Here is a 16,494-nt window from a genome sequence, read left to right as displayed (position 1 = left end):
ACCCTGCTTCACTGTTCAGACTTTTTGCCCCTCATGATGATTTTGGTCATTTCTAGGATCCAATGGTGATCGTCTTTTTAAGTGCACAGGGGCCATTTTCCTACTAACAAAGTGCTATACTTATTTTATAGGTGTCCCTTCTGTCCCTCTGACTCCCACTCTTTCTGGGTCAGGAAGTGGGGATACATTTTTCTGATGAGGACAGATAGTAATACCATTTTTACAGAAGTTCCAATCTTATAAGACAATATACAAAGTAACTAAAATGTTTTGGTTGGGATTGAGCCTTAAGACAAAGAATTCCTTATTAATGGGACTATAAGTGTGAAGCACTGATGTTGTGATTTTCAGAAACATTTTAAACTGATAAAAAATAAAATCTGTTTAAACCATATTTTGGGTCATTTATATAAAAATGTTTATGAAAATATAAAAAAAAATCAAACATAAGAAATAGATACAATGGCCTCAACCAATATAAATTTGGTACACAGTAACTTCAAATTACCTTGTTATCTTAATTTACATTTATCTTGTGCAATCAATGTTCTGCTTTACATGCCGTGAACTGTGGGAATGCAGTCATCTCTATGCAAAGTACGAATTGGTAATGAGAATTAAATTTTATCATATTTTTATGAATCGTCATGTGAAATACAGTGGTGTGAAAAAGTGTTTGCCCCCTTCCTCATTTCCTGTTCCTTTGCATGTTTGTCACACTTAAGTGTTTCGGAACATCAAACCAATTTAAACAATAGTCAAGGACAACACAAGTAAACACAAAATGCAATTTGTAAATGAAGGTGTTTATTATTAAAGGTGAAAAAAAATCCAAACCATCATGGCCCTGTGTGAAAAAGTGATTGCCCCCCTTGTTAAAACATACTATAACTGTGGTTGTCCACACCTGAGTTCAATTTCTCTAGCCACACCCAGGCCTGATTATTGCCACACCTGTTCACAATCAAGGCATCACTTAAATAGGAGCTGCTTGACACAGTAAGGTCCACCAGAAGATCCTTAAGGCCAGGTTCACACCGCTGCGATGCGGGAATGCCGCAAATCCGCTGCGTTTTCCCGCATCGCATTACTCCCGCCGGCAGTTCACACTGCCCTATGCGGACGGCTGGGAGTGTCAATGATATGTTAATGACACCCCCAGTTCCGTCCGCATATCGCAGTGTGATCTGCCGACTCGCACAGGAATCGGATCGCATGGTGTGAACCCCCATGCGATCCGATTCTGTTGCGGACCAAAAAAAGGGTCCCGTGCGAGTTTGCTGCGGAAGCGATGTGAATTCAGCCATACTATCTGTATGGCTGAACTCGCATCGCTACGGAGATCGGATGTGATTTACGGTGTGAATCACATCCGGATCTCCCCCCGCAGCAGTGTGAACCCAGCCTTAAAGCTAAACATCATGCCGAGACCCAAAGAAATTCAGGAACAATTGAGAAAGAAAGTAATTGAGATCTATCAGTCTGGAAAGGGTTATAAAGCCATTTCCAAAGCTTTGGGAATCCAGCGAACCACAGTGAGAGCCATTATCCACAAATGGCGAAGACATGGAACAGTGGTGAACCTTATCAGGAGTGGCCGGCCGCCCAAAATTACCCCAAGAGCGCAGCGACGACTCATCCAAGAGGTCACAAAAGACCCCACAACAACGTCCAAGGAACTGCAGGCCTCACTTGCCTCAGTTAAGGTCAGCGTTCATGCCTCCACCATCAGGAAAATACTGGGCAAAAATGGCCTGCATGGCAGAGTTCCAAGGAGAAAACCACTGCTGAGCAAAAAAGAACATCAAAGCTCGTCTCAATTTCTCCACAACACATCTTGATGATCCCCAAGACTTTTGGGACAACATTCTGTGGACCGATGAGACAAAAGTGGAACTCTTTGGAAGGTGTGTGTCCAAGTATATCTGGCGTAGAAGGAACACTGCATTTCATAAAAAGAACATTATACCAACAGTAAAATATGGTGGTGGTAGTGTGATGGTCTGGGGCTGTTTTGCTGCTTCAGGACCTGGAAGACTTGCCGTGATAAAAGGAACTATGAATTCTGCTGTCTACCAAGAGATCCTGAAGGAGAATGTCCGACCATCTGTTCGTGTACTCAAGCTGAAACGAACTTGGGTTCTGCAGCAGGACAATGATCCTAAACACACCAGCAAGTCCACCACCGAATGGCTGAAGAAAAACAAAATGAAGACTTTGGAGTGGCGTAGCCAAAGTCCTGACCTGAATCCTATTGAGATGTTGTGGTATGACCTTAAAAAGGCCGTTCATGCTCGAAAACCCTCTAATGTAACTGAATTAGGACAATTCTGCAAAGATGAGTGGGCCAAAATTCCTCCAGGACGCTGTAAAAGCCTCATTGCACGTTATCGCAAACGCTTGGTTGCAGTTGTTGCTGCTAAGGGTGGCCCAACCAGTTATTAGGTTTAGGGGGCAATCACTTTTTCACACAGGGCCATGATGGTTTGGATTTTTTTTCACCTTTAATAATAAACACCTTCATTTACAAATTGCATTTTGTGTTTACTTGTGTTGTCCTTGACTATTGTTTAAATTGGTTTGATGTTCCGAAATACTTAAGTGTGACAAACATGCAAAGGAACAGGAAATGAGGAAGGGGGCAAACACTTTTTCACACCACTGTAGGTCCTGTACCAAAAACAATTGTCTTATGTTCTGAAAGCTGAAGATCAATGTGCTGTGAAATTCCAAATACATAAAAGCAAATAGACTGTTCTCTTTGCAAGTGAAAATTCCCCCGAGCTTAGTGAATGAGGGAAATTTCTGCCAACTTCCATCATCCAATCAGGTGGAAGCAAAAATGCTGTTTTTTAAAATTTTCCTTGCATGTGATTGTGTACAGTATTTGTTGCAATGTAAAACTTCACCCCATTTAAAGAGCTCTGAGGAAAATTTCCTTGCAATGTGCACCTCCTCGATGCCAAGTGAACAGCCTATTTTCTTAGGTAAATCAACCCCATCGCAAGTTAAAAGCGGGACACAACAGCAGGGGAAAAGTTTCTTTTCTTTCTTTTTTTCTGACTATATGTTAGCTACGGCTTCGGCCTTGTAGACTCTGAGGAGTGACATAAGGACTTATTTCTTTAAGAGGGACCCACTGCCACTATTTGGATTTATTCGGTAGTGACAGTGGATATGGTCATGTAATGGTATAAATCAACCCCATCATCTTCAGTGCTATAAAAATGAAATTATACAAACGTTCTGAATACAAATTGTGTGCTAGGAGTGAGGTTTGCTTAGCAAGAAAATTTATTTTGCCTTTTATTAACCACCTCAATACAGTGCACTTACACCCCCTTCCTGTCCTTACCAATTTTCAGTTTTCAGAGCTCTCACAGTTTGAATGACAATTACTCAGTCGTGCAACACTGTACCCATATGAAATTTGCGTCCTTTTTTCCACACAAATAGAGCTTTCTTTTAGTGGTATTTAATCACTAGTGGGTTTTTTATTTTTTGTGCTATAAATAAAAAAAAACTTAAATTTTGAGAAAAAAATGCCTTTTTCTTTGTTTCTGTCATAAAATTTTGCTAATTAGTAATTTTTCTTCATACATTTTGGCCAAAATTTATACTGCTACATATCTTTGGTAAAAATAACCCACATTAGTGTAAATTATTTGGTCTTTGTGAAAGTTATAGAGTCTACAAACTATGGTGCCAATCACTGAAAATTGATCACATCTGATCAGGCCTTCAGTACATCAGGTGCATCTAATTTCTTGAGACACTAACAAGGAAAGTACAAATACCCCCCAAATGACCCCTTTTTAGAAAGTAGACATTCCAAGGTATTAAGTAAGTAGCATGGTGAGTTTTTTTAAGTTGTCAGTTTTTCCCACAATTCTTTGCAATATTAAGATTTTTTTAATTTTTAATTTATTTTTTACAAAATTGTCATATCAGGCTATTTCTCACACACAGCATATGCATGCAACAAATCACACCCCAAAATACATTCTGCTACTCTTCCCGAGTACGGCGATACCACATGTGTGAGACTTTTACACAGCCTGGCCACATACAGAGCACCAACATTGATGTAGTACCTTCAGACGTTCTACGAGCAAAAATTACACATCTCATTTCACAACCACCTATTACACTTTTGAAGGCCCTGGAGTACCAGGACAATGGAATTGTACATAAAATGACCCCATTTTGGGAAGGCAGACACCCCAATGTATAATCTGTGAGTCATAATGAGTCTTTTGAACGGTTCATTTTTTTCCAGAAGTTTTTGGAAAATGTGGAAAAAAAATGAAGTTGTCCATTTATAAGATATTTCTAACACATAGCATGTATATAGCAAAAATTACACCCCAAAATACATTCTGCTACTCTTCCCGAGTATGGCGATACCACATGTGTCATGCTTTTGCACAGCCTGGCCACATAGAGAAGACCAACATTGAAGTAGTACCTTCAGGCGTTCTACGAGCATAAATTACACATCTCATTTCATTCCTACCTATCACACTTTTGAAGGTCCAGGAGCACCAGGACAGTAGAACTACCCACAAAATTACCCCATTTTGGAAAGCAAACACCCCAACGTATATTCTATGAGGCACAGGCTGCAAATAGGTACTCAGGTACTCTGATGGACTGCAGATAGGTACTTGTGTACTCTGATGGGCTGGTGACAGGTACTCGGGTACTCAGATGAACTGTGACAGGTACTCGGGTACTCTGATGGACTGTGAGTGACAGGTACTATGATGGGTGGTGACAGGTCCTCTTACCAGTTGGCCAGTGAAAAAATAAAATAAAAATTACACCGTCTAACCCTTTTTGTTAAAAACAGCTGCACAACATTTGCAAATATATTTGGAAGTCACACTGCCTTGCCAAGGCCCTTCTGAGGACTGAGGTCTTAACTCTAGTCTATGAGAGCTTCCATGCTGTAACATACATAACAACTGAGAAACGAAATGCAAGTATGGCTTGAAGGAGCCCATTCCTCCTTATAGAAGAATTCCAGGTATGGATGTTTTCTGCAGCATAGTTACATTGACCAGCTTGGACCAATGTAACTTTTTATAACATACCTGACTGATGCTCCTGGAAGTTGGAAATCACTTAAGTAGACACCGCTATGCCAGTGATCTCCACCTGCTTCTGGGACCTGGATTAATCGTAGGCTTGTGCAATTCGTTTCGTAACGAAACGAAATTCGGCCAAATTTTGCATCTTTGAGACATTCGGATGCATCCGAATGTCCGAATAAAAAAATAACGAATTACAACGAATACGAAAGAAATATAACGAATGAATTCGACATGATTCGGTAATTCTTTAAAGATCTAATGAAACAAAAGGTCAGCTCAAAGTAAATCTTATAGTCCAACAAGCTAATTCATTTTGTGCCGGAGGATGGATTACTGGCAAAGTGCATTCCTGAGAACTGAGTGAGAAGGGTGTTGTATTGTATTTGAGCCGAGGAGAAGAGACGTTGTCATTGAGTGTGTTAAAAGATTCAATAAACAAACGACTTTCCAAACTACGAATCATTATCACGAATGTCTATACATACATAAATAGCGAATTTCAACAAATACGAACAAATGAATTCGTCACTCTACAAATAATAACGAATTATCCGAAAACGTATTAACGTAACATAACGAATATAACAGAACGAAATGATGTATTTTACGAATGACAACGAACAGAGACGAAACAAAATTTTCCGTTGTGCACAAGTCTAATTAATCGACTGCTGTGCTGCAATCTGAGCACAGGAGGTTGGCTGCTCAGGATGGGCGCCATTAAGACCCCTTTCACACCAGGGCGTTTTGCTGATGCTATAGCGTTAGAAATAGCGCCTGCAATCCGCCCTAAAGAAGCTGCACCATAGTGTGTAGTGTGAAAGCCCCGAGGGCTTTCACACTACAGCGGTGCGCTGGCAGGACGTCAGAAAAAAGTCCTGCCAGCAGCTTCTTTAGAGCGGTGTAGGAGCGGTGTGTTTACCGCTCCTCCACCGCTGCTCCCCATTGAAATCAATGGGGCAGCGCTGTAATACCGCCGGCAAAACGCCGATATTGCGGCATATTGCCGGCGGTTTTAACCCTTTCGCGGCCGCTAGCGGGGGGTAAAAGCGCCCCAAATAGCGGCGTTTTACCGCCAATGCAATGTGCGGTATGGTGTGAAAGGGGTCTCAGAGAATGCTTTGCATTCACTGAATGAATGTAACCCATTCTCTAAATGGACAAGGTGGATATTTTGATGTCACTTTGTCCAATAAGAAAAGGCTTTGTATTCATTCATTAACAAGAGCAACTTTCTTCCCTGAGGCAAGTTTGGGGTTTGGTGTGTCATTGCTTTTTGAAAAACCAGGGTGCATAAAAATCAATGATTTAAAAAAATAAAATAAAAAATAAAATTAAAAAAATATAGATTTTTTGTTTATTTAAATCAGATTTTTTTGATTTAAGTCAGATTTTTTTGATTTTTATCACATTTATTTTAATAAAATGCTTTTGGAGTAAAGATCTTTATAAATATAGATTTCTATTTAAGATATATTAATAATTTCATTTATTCAGCATGAAATGTAGCTCAGTTATGCAGCTGTATATTCTGCAATATTTAAATTTTTGGTAAACTCTTTCAATGAATCCAAGCTCTGCAAGCTGAGATAGCAGGCACTGTATTGATGCATTCACACAAGTTCAGGAATATTCCTTTTTCCCATTGTTTTGCAAATCTATGTACACTACAAACTGTATCATCGAATTGGTTCTGATAGCGCTGTTTTACTAACCTGGCAGCTTATTATTAGGAAACCTTTATTTTGTTTATATTAAAGATTCTAACTACCAGCAAGAATAACTTCTTACATTTAAAGAGCACCTGTCATTTCAGATCCACCATGGCAGTGCTTGTTAGTCGGCATCCACTCGCCTGCTGCCGCCACGTCCCTCACCTTGTTGTGTCCCTGCCGCATCACCAGCCGCCCGATTAAAGTGAATGGGACTGTCGGTGAGTCAACAGCGGGTCAGAGGAGGAGCGGCTGAGGGACAGAAATGACAGTTGCTCTTTTAAAATCATGATTTAAAATCGAGTTGATGTAAATCAAGCCTTTTTATTAGTGATTAAAATCCACCCTGAGAAAAAAAACACAAAAAATAAATAAATAAATCACTTCACAGCCGCGAAGAGCTAACTGAAGGGTCGGTCGGAAGGGCCAGTGTTGGATGGAGCTAGGTAATGTGTAATAACTAATTGGTGCCTGCAACAAAGTGACACTTTGTCAGAGTAGTTTGTTTCCTCCTATGGGCCCAAAACTTTATGCAGAGAAAACATGGGACTATAAAAAAAAGAAAACATGAAACTATAAATAGATTGTTCACTTCATGAATAACTTCGTGTTGGTGGTTGTCCAGAAATTTTCCAAAAAAAAAAAAAATGAAAATATATATGGACACACCCAACCCCTTTCTTTTTACTGAGAAGGCTTTCCACACATTTTAGAGTGTGTCTGGGGATATTGTTTCCATTCAGTCAAAAGCATTTGTGAGGTCAGGTACTGATGTTGGATGAGAAGACCTGGCTACCAATTATAGTTATAATTTATTACAAAGGTGTTCAGTAGGGGTTGAGGTCAGGGCTCTGTACAGGCCACTTGAATTCCTCAACACCAAACTGGTCAAACTATATCATTACGGAGCTGGCTTTGTGCACAGTGATATAGTTGCCACATAATTGGCAGCACAAAATTGTCTCAGCTTATCTTCTGTCTATATATGATATTTGGCATAGCTGCCAACTGTCACTGATTTTGTGGGACTGTCCCTGATTCGGAGCAATGTCCCTCTGTCCTCCTCATTTGTCCCTCATTTTTCTCTTTCGTTCATTGATGGACACAGCTCCAGTAATCTTGACCGTAGGGTTATTACGCCACCTTCAGGAGAGGACTAGGCAGAACATGTAATACATGTGAAAAACAACAGAACTATACAGTTCCGCCTAGGGGGCGGTCCCTCTGGTAATAACCCCTCAGCCTGCTTCCTGCAGCTCAGTTTTTTTCTCCCTAGTGAAGGAGAAGGACCTAGGCTCCCTGCTGGGACCATCGGTCATGGGGATTTTTTTCTGTTTTTTGCCTTTTGCGCAAGATTTTAAGATCCTTTGATCTACTACCAACAGCCAGCTGGGTGACAGGCTGGATAATATAGATCCTTGTAGTCTCCCCAGCCTGGCCATCGAGCGTGTGCAGGCCCTAGCTACGCGCTGGGTCGGCCACGACATGCCCCTCAGGCTCCAGGGTCGGCCAGTTAGCGCAATGCTCCGGGGCACACATATGACCGGACTGCAGATGTCTTTGTCACAGTGTGCCGTGGCCAGCAGCCATCCTGTACTGCTTGGGTGTGGTCTGTGGTGGGATGTCCCTAGCTTGTCCGGATGGTAAGTACAGCTCTTCCTGCCTCGGCGGGATTGAGCAGCTGGGCATTCCCTGGGAGGTTGATTAGGGGGTCCCTCTTCTCCCTTTCTTCTCTCCCTGTCCCTATTTTACCCCCCCCCCTCACGTGGGGGATGCTGTATGACTGGGCTGCTGAGTGGTATACACCCCGGGAGTAGAAAACTGGCAGGCAGACTATCTAAGTTGCCAGAGGTTGGACCCAGCAGAGTGGTCATGTCATCCGGAGGTGTTCAGGCTTCTTTGCCTGCGGTTGGGCACACCAGATGTGGATCTCTTGGCCTCTCAGCTCAATCGAAAGGTGTGGAGGTTCGTGTCCAGGACAAGAGATCCTTGGGCGGACGCGTCAGACGCATTGGTGGCTCCATGGGAGCAGTACCGGCTGATTTACGCCTTTCCTCTGCTCAAACTGTTACCACGTCTGCTCCGCAGAGTGGAGGCTGAGGGGATTCCAGTGATACTGATTGCCCCAGATTGGCCTCGGCGTCCTTGGAATGCCCACCTAGTACGCCTTGGCGATTACTGATGTGAGAAGACCTTCTGTCACAAGGTCTGATTCTCCATCCTGCTTTACCGTTGCTGGTTTTAATGGCATGGCTGTTGAAAGCCAGGTGCTAAGGAACCGAGGTCTGTCTGACTCAGTGATTTCCACTATGTTGAGGGCACGAAAATCTTCCTCTCGGAAGATATACCATCGTACGTGGAAGGCTTATATCTCCATGTGTGAGGAGATGGGGTGGCGCCTGCGCACCTATTCCATTTCCAGGATCCTGCTGTTCCTACATCGAGGAGTGGACGAGAAGCTGGCCTTAAGCACCATCAAGGGACAGATATCAGCCTTGGCTGTCTTTTCCAATGACCCCTGGCTTCTCACTCTCTAGTGAGCACCTTTGTACAAGGGGTCCGGCATGTAGTCACCCCCGGTGCGTCCACCCTTACCTCCGTGGGATCTGAACCTGGTGTTATCGCGCTTCAGAAACCGACGTTTGAGAACTTCAGGGAAATCCCTTTGTTAACACTTTCTCAAAAAGTGGTCTTCCTAGTGGCCATTACATCGGCCAGGAGGGTTTGGAACTGGCGGCCTTGAAGGAACTGGCGGCCTTGAAGGAACTGACGGACTTGTCTTGGAAGTCACCCTATCTTGTTATCCAAAAAGGTGGTGTTGCGTCTGCAACCTTCTTTTCTATCGAAGGTGGTTTTGGCTTTTCACCTCAATGAAGACATTGTGTTACCATCTCTGTGTCCTAAACCGACACATCCTAATGAAGTGGCCCACGATTCCCTGGACGTGGTCCGGGCTCTAAGGGTATATCTGTCTGCCATGGCTTCCTTCCGGAAGTCAGACTCTGTTTGTTTCGGTAGCTGGTCCAAAAAAAGGATTGGCTCGTCGTCCACCATTTCCAGGTGGATCAGACAGATCGTGGTTCAGGCTTACACCTTGAAGGGACAGGTGCCCCCCTTTCTTGTCACAGCCCATTCCACCAGGGCAATTGGGATAAGTACCTTTTTGAATGTTAATGCACTCTGATGCATATGTTGACCACAAATTATGATGCGGTTGGTTCAGATGGTGACTCCCCCGTTAGGGAGCACCTCTGGTTGTGGGTGAAGTTATGTTGCTGTTCCCACCCCTCATTATGACGCTGCTTGGGGACGTCCCTATGGTCAAGATTACTGGAGCTGTGTCTGTCAATGAACGAAAGAGAAAATAGGATTTTTGTACTCACCCTCCCCTCCTATTGGTTTACGTTATACTGCTTGTTGACGTACTGAGCTGCAGGAAGCAGGCAGAGGGGTTATTACCAGAGGGACCGCGGCACAGTGGTGTAGTGGTTAGCACTCTCACCTAGCAGTAAAAAGGGTTGCTGGTTCAAATCCCAACCATGACACTACCTGCCTGGAGTTTGCATGTTCTCCCTGTGCCTGCGTGGGTTTCCTCCGGGTACTCCGGTTTCCTCCCACACTCCAAAGACATGCAGGTAGGTTAATTGGCTTCTGTCCAAAATTGGCCTTAGTATATGAGTGGGGACCTTAGATTGTGGGCTCCTTGAGGGTAGGGACCAATGTGAGTGTGCAATGTACAGGAATAGGGGTAGACACTCACTCAGGTTGAACTGGATGGACTGGTGTCTTTATTCAACCTTACTAACTATGAAACTATGAAACTTGTGGCCTGCGACCAGTTACCAAGTTGCTTAAGTGGCCCTCGCTCTTCAAAAGGTTGGGCACCCCTGGTGTATAGTCATGTGTGCCTCATTAGGGCTGTACAATGGGATGTAAAAAACACAATATAATATAAAAATACAATAAAATAAAATGTTAAAATGAAATTTATGAAAGAATATAAGAATATCCAGCTTTCACTGTCTGATATTTACGCAACAAGGAAAACAACAGAGAGATTTTTTTTCTTTGTAGATAAAGAGTTTCGATTCTCGTCTTTGTCTAAAGTTTATGATATTTTCCCGCCCTCTCCAGGAAGTCTTTGTCTTTTTAGCGATGTTGCTTCTTTTAACTCTTTTCTGACAGTTTTTCAATTTTCCACATGTGCTACAATGAATTTTATTGAACCTGAACATATATGGAGGATCCCCCCCATCCCCAAATCATATATTTTCTAAAAGCAGAGGACCTTAAGAATAAAAAGATCTCCATCCCACAATATTGTGCAAATGTTGATCATAATATTAATGAATACAATAAAATAAATAAGCCCGTTTAGGACATATTAAGAACGACTTCAGGAACTTAAATCGGATCTCCAACCAAAAGGGGATGCTCTGCTTGTTCACACCACTGCAACATTTAACACTTATTGGGAGGAGGGGAGCAGGTATCTGGTTTTGACAGGTATCCGCTCCCACTTCCAGGTAAAATCGCTGCGGCAATCTCTGAGTATGTCCGGTCCCTTCTCCTTCCCCTCCGCTGCCTTCTGGGACAAACACAGGTCCCAGAAGAGATGATGGGACCATGCAGAATGTGCAGCTCAACTCGTGCATGCGCAATAGCAAACCAGATGTGGAGCCTGAAGGTTTCCCTTAGTAAAGATGCCGTCACCTGCATTCAAAGCCGATTGAAGAATCAGGGGGCATCGCAGGATCCCTGGACAAGCAACTGTCCTTATATTAAAAGTCAGCAGCTACAGGATTTGTAACGGCTGACTTTTATTTTTTTTGCCCAGATTGAAGCTCCTCTTTAATATGTACAGTCTGGAGCAGACTTTCTCAACCTTTTCAACACAGAGGAACCCTTGAAATAGTTCTCTGGTCTCGGGGAACCCCTCTGCTAAAAATTAGAAATCTACAACTCATGATATATTAGTGTGATGGTCAGTGGGAAGAATGGTCCTTACACTTGTGGTCATTGGGAAGAATTACCTCCTTACAGATAGCTAAAAAGATCAATGGTGTGAGTGGGAACTTATCTGAGAGGCAGAAATTGCCCAATGCTGAAGGAACCCCTACAACCTTTGGAGGAACCTTAGTGTTCCACTGAACCCTGGTTGAGAATCACTGAGGAAAGAAGGGAAAGGGGGAGACAGGATTGAAACCTTTAAATACATCAAGGGGATGAATAAGGTTCAGGAGGGCAGTATTTTCAATATGAAACCAAAATCAAGAACATGGGAACATGACCTCAAACTAACTGCAGGAAACTTCAAAACTAATCTTAGAAAGTATTATTTTACTGAAAGTTAATGCTTGGAATATACTTCCAGCAGAGGTAGTGAGACAGTCAACAGAAAATGGCTTCAAACATGCTTGGGACAAACAGAGATCTATACTCAGACAAAAAAGTTAGTGAAACCCCCCCCCCCCCCAAAAAGGCAAAAAAAGTAATTGCCAGACGCGATGGACTACTCTGTGTTTTTCTGCTGTCACTATTCTATGTTTTTTATAAAAACCTCCTACCCATTCATCCAGTGAATGTATATTCATTAGGTTTGAATCGTGCAAATACAGATGTTCCTTAAACGGTTTACTCTTCTGTACAAATGTATTTTTATTATTGGGAAAATACCACATTATGGTCACTAGATGGAGCTGAGGAGCATAGGAAATACATATCTCTTTGTAACAATTCTAGAGAACACTAGAGGGTATTAGCAAATAAATGTTTAAATTAGTATTTGTTTGTTTCCTGTAGCTTTCTCTAGAATTATTACATTTAATCTCTTGTTACAAAGAAATATGTTTTCCTTTTTATGAAGTATCAATGACCATTTAGCCCTTGCAGTGTTATTTTTTTGGCAAGTTCTCTGAAAAAGCTGCGCTATAGTAATATGAACAGCTATATAATATCTAATACATACAGCATAATATAGAAAATAAGAAATAATGTGATAAACCGTTATTCAATTAACCATATAGTGTCAACCCATATGACATAGATTGAATGCAAAAATATAAGAAATTACATACAACTGTAAATATTTTTTATATAAGAAAAAAAAACATACACCACAACCACTAAAATCAGGATATTGTCTCTGAAAAAACTCCCTGAGTGTAAAGAGTTAAAGGGGTTGTAAAGGTTCGTTTTTTTATTTTCTAAATAGGTTCCTTTAAGCTAGTGCTTTGTTGGTTCACTTATCTTTTCCTTCGATTTCCCTTATAAATGTTTTTTTTTCTTTGTTTTCTTTGTCTGAATTTCTCACTTCCTGTTCCTCCTCAGTAAGCTGTTCAGTAAGCTGTTCTGGCTGACTAACCACGGCTCGGATGATGGTGTGAAGTTAACTGAGGAGAAACAGGAAGTGAGATATTCAGACAAAGAAAAAAAACATTTAGAAGGGAAATCGAAGGAAAAGGTAAATGAACCAACAATGCACTAGCTTAAAGGAACCTATGTAGAAAATAAAAAACGAACCTTTACAACCCCTTTAATTAGTTCATTTTCCAGGAGAAACAATTTTTCATAAGCCCCGTACACACGAGCGGACTTTTCAACATCCAAAGTCCGACGGACTGAGTCCGTCAGACTATTCGATCGTGTGTGGGCTGCAACGGACTTTTGACTCGCCAAAGTCCGAAGGACTTTAGAATATGGAACATGCTTCAAATTTTTCCGAAGGAACTCCGCCGGACCTGGTCCCTTCGAAAAATTTGCTCGTGTGTATGCTATTCCGACGGACTAAAACCGACACTAGGGCAGCTATTGGCTACTGGCTATGAACTTCCTTATTCGAATCCAGTCGTACGTCATCACGTTCGAATCCGTCGGAGTTTAGTGTGATTGTGTGTGGCCAAGTCCGCTCAGCCGAAAAGTCCGTCAGAACTCCGTCGGAATTCCAGCAGAACTCCGACGGAACTCCTTCGGAAGTCTGTCAGACATAAGTCCTCTCGTGTGTACGGGGCTTTAGGGTCTCCACTGTGATATTACACACAACACCAACGAAAAAGTGCCATAAAAAAAGAGAGCAATGATCCTCCACCACCAACAATACTGCCGCTTACCAGCTGTCTTGATCCCTTATATGAGATCAGATGTCGCCAATGGCTTATCACCCAGCCAAGGTTTAGGTAGCAAAGAAGGTAAATTAAGGTAAATTCTTTAGAACGCTCCACTCAGGCAATATTATGCTCCTACCTTCACACCGCTCATTTCCCACATATAAGAGAAAGGAGCCACCATAGTGTAATATTGTCAATTATTTTAATAAAACGATAATCATATTGCACTTACATGTCTTCGGATATAAAAGCGCCTATACATAAAAACTCAAGCCGGCCAGCCACACTATCACTGCCCGTCGCTTCCGGGATTTGCACAGAATCGCGGTGACGTCAGCACGTCGCTCCTCCCTACGCCGTTTCGTTAAAGGTAACGTCTTTCAGGGGCACCAGTGTAATTTTTTTTTGCTTGGAGTTCAGCTTTGAGTCAGGTCCATGTCTCACTTCCTGTCTGGGAAAACCATCATCAACGGGAAATCTCTCTAACAAAGCCGTGTTAGTGACATGTCACAGGATATACCCCTGTGGCTAACAGAGGCCATATTCCAAAAAGGATTAGAGAAGCTAAACATAAATAAATCACCAGGACCAGGTGGCTCACATCCGAGAGTCCTTAAAGAACTCAGTCAAGTTATATCCAGACCGCTATTCCTAATCTTCACGGACAGCATACTGACAGGGTTGGTGCCAGCTGATTGGTGAAAGGACCACGTGGTACCATTATTCAAAAAAAGGGCAGAGATCTATTCCTTGGAACTATAGGCCTGTCAGTCTTACGTTGGGTTGGTAGTTTGTAAACTATCTGAGGGGACCGTAACAAAAATCTGGAGGTTACCATTTTTCACTTACAGCTTTTAGAATTTGAATAGACCCCTCAAACTAGGCATTTTCTAAAAGCACATGACCTGTAGAATAAAAAAATGGACCACTGTAATGGACCACTATTTGAGCTCTCCAACCACCATGGCGTCAGCGCACGCTGCCGAAGGGAGGCCGTGATCTACTGCCTCCGCCTGTGTTGGTGAGCCAGTCTCCTTATTCTCAAACTCAATTTGTGTAAAAAATATTATTACTATTATATATGTTTTGCTCTGTTGCTTTCCTTGCTGTATATAAATTTACCATCTACCTTTTAGACCACCCTCCTGAAGAAGCCGTATGCCGCGAACCCGGTAGAGGAATTTCTCCACACCCTCCTTCAACACAAATCTTAAGGGGAAACCCAATAAAATTTGTTTTGTTGCGGTTAATTTTAACCAAATTTGATTGTATAAGTGTACATATATATATTTTTTGTTATTAAAAAATGTTTGTATATTTCTCTACAGCGTATGATTTTCTTGACTCAATACCTAGTATCGAGATAGTCCACATATTCCAAATCTTGTAGGTATGGACACTTAGGGTACAGCATTAGCAACTGTCCCAGTGATCCTAGAACCTCCTTGTTTCCAAAAGTATTTGTTATATACTATTGTACATCACTTATAGAGATTTTTTTTTGCTTACATTTTCTGCTTTTTTACTTTTTTTGCTTTTTTGTGGATACTTTGGTTTTCACAATTTTTGGGATTGTAACACATTATCACATACACAACACAATATTAGGTTTGTGTTTTCTCTGTAAGGAATTATGGTCACTGGACACTGATTATGTGAATTTTTTTGCATCTTTATATATAGATGTATTTAGATTAGTTTGGGCCTCAATTTTTCAGCTAGGCTGTTTGATCTTGTTATATGGTTTGGTATTTATTAGGGATGAGCCGAACACCCCCCCCCCCCCCCCCCCCGGTTCGGTTCGCACTAAAACCTTCGAACGGACCGAAAAGCCGTACCAACTTTAGAAACCTATTAAAGTCTATGGGACTCGAACGTTCGAAATCAAAAGTACTCATTTTAAAGGCTAATATGCAATATATGCAACAGACAACACCAGCAATAAGGGGTATCTTCAGGTGTATACTGTGCTGGAGGCACACAACACCCACTTTAACTCCTGCAGATGCCTGTATTAGAGAACACCAGCAATAAAGGGTAGATACGGGTGTATACTGTGCTGTGCTGGAGGCACACAACACCCACTAACTCCTGCAGATGCCTGTCTTAGAGAACACCGGCAAAAAAGGGTAGATACAGGTGTATACTGTGCTGGAGGCACACAACACCCACTAACTCCTGCAGATGCCTGTCTTAGAGAACATCCGCAAAAAAGGGTAGATACAGGTGTATACTGTGCTGGAGGCACACAACACCCACTTTAACTCCTGCAGATGCCTGTATTAGAGAACACCAGCAATAAAGGGTAGATACGGGTGTATACTGTGCTGGAGGCACACAACACCCACTAACTCCTGCAGATGCCTGTATTAGAGAACACCAGCAATAAAGGGTAGATACGGGTGTATACTGTGCTGTGCTGGAGGCACACAACACCCACTTTAACTCCTGCAGATGCCTGTATTAGAGAACACCAGCAAAAAAGGGTAGATTACAGGTGTATACTGTGCTGGAGGCACACAACACCCACTAACTCCTGCAGATGCCTGTATTAGAGAGCACCAGCAAAAAAGCGTAGAT

This window comes from Lithobates pipiens, unplaced genomic scaffold (assembly GCF_037356315.1).
Source record: "Lithobates pipiens isolate NorthernLeopardFrog02 unplaced genomic scaffold, aLitPip1_a1.2 Scaffold_22, whole genome shotgun sequence".
In the NCBI taxonomy this organism is placed as follows: Eukaryota; Metazoa; Chordata; class Amphibia; order Anura; family Ranidae; genus Lithobates; species Lithobates pipiens.
The sequence above is the reverse complement of the archived record's forward strand: the minus strand, read 5'-3'. Positions refer to the sequence as shown.